This window comes from Ostrea edulis, chromosome 4, assembly GCF_947568905.1.
Source record: "Ostrea edulis chromosome 4, xbOstEdul1.1, whole genome shotgun sequence".
NCBI classification, from domain to species: Eukaryota; Metazoa; Mollusca; class Bivalvia; order Ostreida; family Ostreidae; genus Ostrea; species Ostrea edulis.
Genome location: NC_079167.1, coordinates 87131337 through 87139685, shown reverse-complemented (window position 1 = coordinate 87139685; position 8349 = coordinate 87131337).

Below are 8349 nucleotides of genomic sequence, written 5' to 3'. Positions count from 1 at the left end.
TTCGATTGTTCCTATATGACAATTATAGAGAAAACAAACTGTGATCAATCTCAAAATCTAATAAATGGAAAAAAGGAAACACGGACACCTGGGTACACTAGCAATGGGGTCAAGTGCTTAACATTCTCTGCTGAGCGGTTGCACCAGCCGTGAACCCTTTATCTTGTTCTGGTAAATGGAATGATAAGTTGTTTCCAGACTGATTTTGACTATAGACATTTACGTGTTCCTGAGCAAGATATTATTTTGTAGATCTATCAATGTTTCTTTTTCCACCTTCATCATTGATGTGTAATTCTTTCATCTAAAAAATTAAAAGTCTAATAAAGGAACACAAGTTGTGTCAATCGGAATTCCAACAATTCAAAATATTACCTTCTTAAACACCACTCGGATTTTACGTACAAATACTATGAAGTTGATATTTTAAAAATGCTGGAGTTTCTTGTTGACATCTACGTGGTATTTGGTCAACATGTCTTACAACAATATCTCCTTTATTAGCTTACTTGTTTTTATATTCTTAAGAGGCAGAAGTTATTCAAAAACTTCTAAATGGTGTGACCGTTCGATGGGGGTATTCTTTTGCCTCCTCTTCACATGGTCCTACCTCTGGTAGGTCCAGGGGTCCGAGTTTGCCCTATTTTAAATTTCGTATTCTTTATAGGAATTATAAGATTGATCACTTTTCTTTATCTTCGTCTTTTCATGAGAAGAAAACAAAATTCTTGCTGCGGACTTGAACGGGACACATAGGTACATCAAAGATGTTTTTACTATTAACGATGTAACTTCATTTTATGTCGATTTCATGTATATCAGTGAAAACAAAACAAAAATGCACCACAGTCTGATTGGAATTTGGATATTTTACTGAACATAGATGTTAACAGTATACTAAGAACTCAACTTTAGATCCTGCATCGTTAACTTCCCATATTTATGTACATGTAGCTAAATTCCATTACCTCCAACATATGGTTCCTGTTTCATAAAAAGTGTAAATTTAGGGCTTAACTTAGGCCGAATAACTAATTTACGCTAACATTTACGTCGGCCTAAATCGCATTTCACAAAGGAACGTAATACTGGGCGTAAACCCGAGATCGTACACCTGCCTAAGACCGGACTTTGAGCATGCGCAATTGTTATTAGGTGCACATAATATTGGCACAAAACTCTACTCTGTTCCATTGATAGATTTACATACGTTAATTTGAGAAGCCACTTGTAGTCTATATTTGGATTTTTCAACAACTAAATATAGACTGAACTCTGTGATCATGGATGTTGCCAATCACAGGCTCTTTAAACCACCACGGATCATGGAAAATATTCCTTCCAAATGGTGCACGTGCCGCTTGTTCCTTAAGCTCAATTTACAAACATAGGAATAGATGCCATCAACATAAGCAACATTCTTTGTCATAAAAAAAAGTTCAGTCGTGCATTCCAACTTGTTTCAAGTTTACACCCAGTATTTCTAGAAATCTACTTTTACTGTTGCATTCAAACTTTTGAATTATAAACAAACTTTACAGTGCCTAGATATAGACCATATACTAATCCACCTACGTGTTCTTGTTCTTCATCTTCTTTAAATTATAGTCCAGCTAGACATGTCATTACTGGTGATGTAGATATAGTTGGAAATGAGGACCTCAAATCACTTATTCTAAAAGGTCCTAAATAGAAAGAACCTCGGTCTTTCAATTGGCGATATAACTTCATTTCTATTATGAGTTCTGTCGAGGATTATGCTAGACGATGGGTTAAATATGAATAAGAAGAATTTGATACATTATCAGGAAGGATTAATAGTATAAGAGGAACCTTTAAATTCCCGCATTGGATATATGAAAACAAAAGCACGTACCATCTATCCTTCTGTGTTTAGTAAACCAGAAGTGATAAAAGAATAATACTGGCTGACACGTCGCCCACTATAAAAGGTGTCACTTTGTGGAGTCTATAAGGGACACAGGCTCCTACAGATTGGTTGGTGTCCCTCGGATTATCCTTCGAGATATCAAAAATTTGTCGTATGTACAATCGTCAGATTGTCAGCTTTGATACAGAAACCAAAAAATTCTTATACCCAAATTAAAGACTGTTATGTTCCTTTAAGAGATATTTTTGATAATTCCTTTTCAGACCCCATGTGTTCAATCTCAAAATGCTTTGCAAAAAACTGCAAAACTTGTGATATACTGATCACTAGAAATGTTGTCTACGCCATTGAGTGTAACCTGTGTGGCTTAATTTATGTGGAGAATCCAAGAGTTCACTTAATAAAAGAATATCGGGGCACAGATTTTAAATAAATAATGGTGGTAACCAACTTCTTTACAATCATTTTAATGCACCGGAGCACTCCATGTTGTCCATGAGGGTAAGGATTTGGAAAACAATTCACCATCACACAAACACTCCAACATTAAGCACGCCTTTTCGTAGACAACGAGAATATCACTGGATCAGGACCCTAGGCACTGCATTTCCATATAGATGCAAATATAATGTAAATGATGTGGGGAATTTGCCTAGTCCTCAAGGAAACAACGTAAATGTGATAGGACTCTTTCCCAACACTCAAAGACGGAAATGCAGTCTTGGACATCGTTCATATAAAATACCAAGTACATGTATAAATGATGTCATGTTTGATTCACTTTTGCCTTACGTCAACAGACAATAAGGTCCACATCATATCCGTACAAAACTTTACTCTGCTCCATTGAGAGTTTTACATAGGTTATCTGAAGAAGCTACAGCTAGTCTATACTTGGATTTTTCAACACCTAAATATATACTCAACTCTATGATTATAGATGTTGCCTATCACATGCTCTTTAAACCAGCACGGGTCATGGACGATATTCCTTCCAAATCATGCTTAAGCTCACTTTATAAACATAGGAATATATTCCGTCAACATAAGCAACATTCTTCGTCATTAAAGGGTCCAGTCGTGTATTCCAACTTATTTCAAGTTCAAGTCTACACCCTGTATTTCCTACCGCTATACTTCTACTATTGCATCCAAACTTTTTAATTATCAACAAACTTTGCAGTGCTTAGATATAGATCATCTTATACGTAATCCACCAACGTGTTTTTGTTCTTCATCTTCTTTTAACTATAGTCCAGCTGGACATGTCATTACTGATGATGTTGATGTAGTTGAAAATGAAGACCTCGCTTATTCTAAAAGGTCCTAATTACAGAGAACCTCGGTCTTTTAATTGACGACCGAACTTCATCTCTATTATGAATTCTGTCAAAGATTATGCCAGACGATGGGCTAAATATGAAAAAGAAGACCTTGATACATTGTCAGAATGGGTTAACAGCATAAAAGGAATATTAAAATCCCGCATTAGACATATTAAAACAAAAGTACATACCATCTATCTTTCTGTGTTAAGTAAACCAGAAGTGATAAAACAATTAGATAGGTTACATGAGGAATAGGTTTTGGTTCCAGCTGACAAAGCTTGTTACAGCATTGTCTTTGTTTGTAAGGCTCATTATTACAATTGTATCTTAAACGAACTTGGCATTACTTCCACTTTTAGTAATCGTACTTATTTTCCAAAAGACGAAATTCTTGTGATGAATGGACTTCAGTTTTAGAAACATTTAAGATCAATACTATGTAAAAAATCAAAGAAATCAGATAGGGTCTGGCCACTCAATGTCACAGATTTCTTTGATTTTCACAGTATTAACTTTACTTGCACCATCTTACATAATTTCAACCCCACCACCAAACCCATGGAAACCGACAGCAGTCTATGAGGGTTAGTTGATCTGCAAAATTCAGCCCGTTTTACCCATGTTTTGTCCATGTGGTATATTAAAAATTAAAAAAGACAACTAATTTTCTCCATAAATCTCGATTCCCCATAAAATTCCCTCCTAATTTATGATATTTATATCCACCTATGGTAAAGAGTGTGTTACTGACCGCTGTACCAATGTATTATAATTTGGCACTTTGCCAAAAGTGATTTTTTGTTGGATTTCATTGATGAATTTAAAGAATTTGGAAAATACATACAGCATAATCAGCGGCCACAAAGGATGTCCATATCAAAGACTATTAATATATATTAAAAGATTAATGGTGAAACGTAGTGCAATTGATCTATAGTAGCATGAAAACTGTAGATTTGGGCATTTTGCCAAAAATTCATACTAATGACAAATAATACAACCTACACCATTTTCAGTTAAAATGAACACTATGAGCAATTGATATTTCAAAAATAAACAAGGAGAAGTTTAACATATTAATAAAAATTAGTTAGAGTGATTAAAAAAACCCATGTAAACATAAACTGTAATCCAGTAGTACCCCCCCTCCCCAAACACCAAGTAAATTTTGCAATCATTTCCATAGACGAGCTATATTACATGTACTGTATTGCCATGTAAACTATTATCAATAACTATAAAAAAATCTTCTCAAGATATTGGGTAGATACCAATAAATTGTTCATTTTACTGCCTTGTATTTGCTGACCTTTGACCTGGAAATCATTAGGGTCATCTACTATTCATAACCAATCAACATATGAAATATCATAATTGAACAACAGGCCCAAGATATTGGGGGGACACCATTGCATAGAGTACTAGCTACATTGCACCTAGCCATTTTTAATTGATTGATTTTCCGCCACAATCAACAATTTCTCAGTTTCCTGGTGGTGCCCAGTGTTTATTGGTGAAAGTGAGAACCCAGATACAATGTACCTGGGAATAGACCACCGACCTTCAGAAAGTAAATTGGGAAACTTTCTCACTTACCAGCGCGAGCGGGATTCGAACCCGCGCTGACTGAGGCCGTGTGATTCTGAATGCTATGCTCCAACCACTCGGCCACGGAGGCCCCTGCCATTTTTAATCTTTTGACCTGAAAATCAATGGGGGGTCATGTACTACCAGTGACCAACCCCTGTATGAAATATCACTATCAACCAAAGGGTTCTGAAGAAACTGGTCAGACATCAATTGTACAGAGTATTGAGTATTGTATTGCACCCGGTGACCTTTGGACCAGAAAATCAATAGGTGTCATTTTCTACTGCAGAAACTGCATGAAACTTTAAAATTTATTGAAGTTTGTTCAGTGTTACTGTAATCTATGTTGACATACCAGTAATGAGTAAATTTATAATATTAACACAGAACAACTCATTTTTGCAAAGCTGTTTATTCAACAAACATGGATCACAATGTTATCCAAACAACACAATCATCTTTTTTTTAAAAAAATCATTATAATAGTGATTTTCCTTCAACTGTTCAGTAATGAATCCTTATTCAGTAGGCTCACATAAGACACTTGCAGGTTAATTTTGCAATGTTTTAGTTACATTAATCTTCTGACACCAAAACTTGATCTTAACTAAGTCATGGTGTGTCTTTAGAAGAATAGACTACCAGTTTACTGAATCAGGATGGACTTGTGTCGTGAGGTGTGTTCATCGACTGTAAAACTCGCAGGTTTTTTTCTTTCCATTCTCAAGAGCTCTTCTTTGTCTTCTATATCATATAAGAGTCATGGAATGCATCTTCTGCTCTTCAAGTTCTAAAAAATGTGTTGAACAAATATTGAAAAGTTCATCTTATTTTTCACATTTTCATACAGTACACACCTAATTCAATTTGATTAAACTAAATTTACATGTACAAGATCATTCATGATGCTAGAATAGTAATTTTACCACTTAATTAATTAATTAATTGATATATTATCATGCCCGCCCGCCCCTCAAAAATCATCTGTGAAATAAGCATAGATTTATATATCTGGCATTAAATTATGCACTTCTGTTGACAAAACTCATTTGTCATTAATATATTTCTGAAGAAATAAAAATAAAATCTTCCCACAGTCTGCCCCATACTTTTTGGTGACCCTGGATGATAATCTTACTAATTAAGTTGAATTGACCTAAAGGATGTTATGTTTTCATACAGTTGTGTTTATGCTGTATTGAAGAGCTATTAATAGTGTTAATACTCATAAATTAACAACATGTCCACAAACCTTATTGGTTACCTGAGTATTAATCAAATTTTAAAAAATTCAAAGTATCACTATAGCTCTAAGGGCTACGAAATCCATGTTATACACTATATGACTCTTTTGGACCCACATTGACAACCCTGTGTTTTCGAAATTCGCAATTTTGGTACCCCTTTCTGTTTTTCCTTCATAAGCATTCAGCTTTATTTAAGGTAGTTCCACCCTCCTGTGACGTCATAAGATTTTGCGGAGTCAATGATTTAATAAGATTTATGCATAACATGAACATGAATTATGTTCGAGTCTTTTTCAATAGTTATTTTAAAAAATCTTGTATAACCATAAGATATTTCAAACGTATATGAATAATCAATGAGCTAAATTTTGACAATGCTATACGAGTTATTTCCCCCTGATTACAGGGAGCGTGCAGCACATTGCTGTCCTCATTCGATGGTGTCAAGTAAGGAATAAATAGAAAATTTGCAATTTCTGATTGCAATCAATTGCCAGTTAAGGAATTTTTCTAAGAATTAAGTGATATGACTTGAAAACAGCATAACTGAACGAAATGTCTTAGTCACTGATTACATGTATGTGGCCCTTGTGTGTTTTTCTTGCAAGCAATGTATGGTCATGATGTAACAAAGTATGTAAATATTAACTAGTCCTCAATTTCTTTAGATCAGAATCATGATGTCCTTAGTATATCAGCAATTCTTCATTATTAATTTCTATCAATATTTTCGACAACCAAACACAACAAAACATGCAATAAAATATGCCTAAAACACATGTACAACCAACGCATACATGTACATTATAAATTTATCGTTTCACAATGAACAACACTACTTGTTGCTAAATGTACACCAGATGCCAATAAATAAAGCATGTTAATTATCTCGAATTGGCATCTCTAGTGTAAAATGTTTGTTAAAATATTTGTTTTGCGTGTGATTCAATATTTTGAAAGTTAAATTTTGTGTACACATCAACTTACAGCTCTTCTTGCACTTAAATTACTCAAGTGAGCACAAAAACAATCAGCAGGCACATAACAACATTTGAACAATGGATCTGCCCCCTTTTATTATTACAAAGTTGGTTACATATAGTTCTATAGATAGACTGTTCCCCCATCTTTTTTTTCTTTTTTTTTAAAAGCATTCTCATGAATGATCAACAAAGTTAACAGATGAATAGAACTGAAAGATCAACCTTTGACACCTTCCTTCTTCAGCTTTGGATTAAAAAAAATTTACTTGTCAAGAATTTTCAGGCAATATTATGAAGTCACCCCCCCCCCCCCCCTAGATATCACATGTATGCTTTCATTGTGCTCTTAATTCTAGGTGTCTGTTGTTTTAAAAACAGACTACTGCTGAAATCCTCAGTATTAATTGCATAATTTGGACACAAATAAATGTCAAATACACTTATAACACCCCCCCCCCAACTCTACAATTTGACGAAGTGTATATCTTAAACAGTTTCTCCATAAAATTGAAGAAATCAAACTCTGGTTCTAAAACAAAATTCTCAATTTTGGTATAGAGCATTTTTAAAAGTACCGTCAATCCAGAGTCCTTAGATTTACAATCTATGTTAAGTCCCCTTGTCCCAAAGATGCTTAAAAGAAATTTGAAAAGAATTGAAAGGGTGGTTATCAAGAAAAAATATTAATGTTCAATTAACGTCTTATGATGACTGACGCAGACAAATAGCAACATGTAGGTCACTTGAGTGATTCTAAACATTGACCTAATTAGAATTAATCATTTTTACAAATGATACTGAGCTCATACACATGTGTACATATATATGTGCGTCATTGGCAACAAAACAGCTAGTCTTTTTGAGTATGCTAATTAAGTGAAGTAATAATTTTTTTTAGGAAGGTGTGATGAAAACGTTTCAAGTCATCATGTCGCATAAAAAATGGATGGTCTCATGTGATTATTCTAGAGAATTCAGTTTCCATGCAGGCTCTATAACCAAGAAACTAAACCCAATGTACCACATTCCCCACATAAATTAATTTGTTTTAGGATTTATAATAGTGGGATTCAAATTATGTATTCAATGTGTATGTATTAATGCTGAATATTTACCTCCTCGAAGTCAGTAACTTGGTCAACTCCATCTTTAGGTGATTTGCACAGTATGATGCTCATACAGCTGAAACACAGAAAAGCACACATTAATTACATAAAATAGTGGTCATGTACTTTGGCCAAAATATGTGATTATTGAATGAAAAAGTTAAAATTCAAAGGTATTTGAATATTTACAATTTACATTTAATA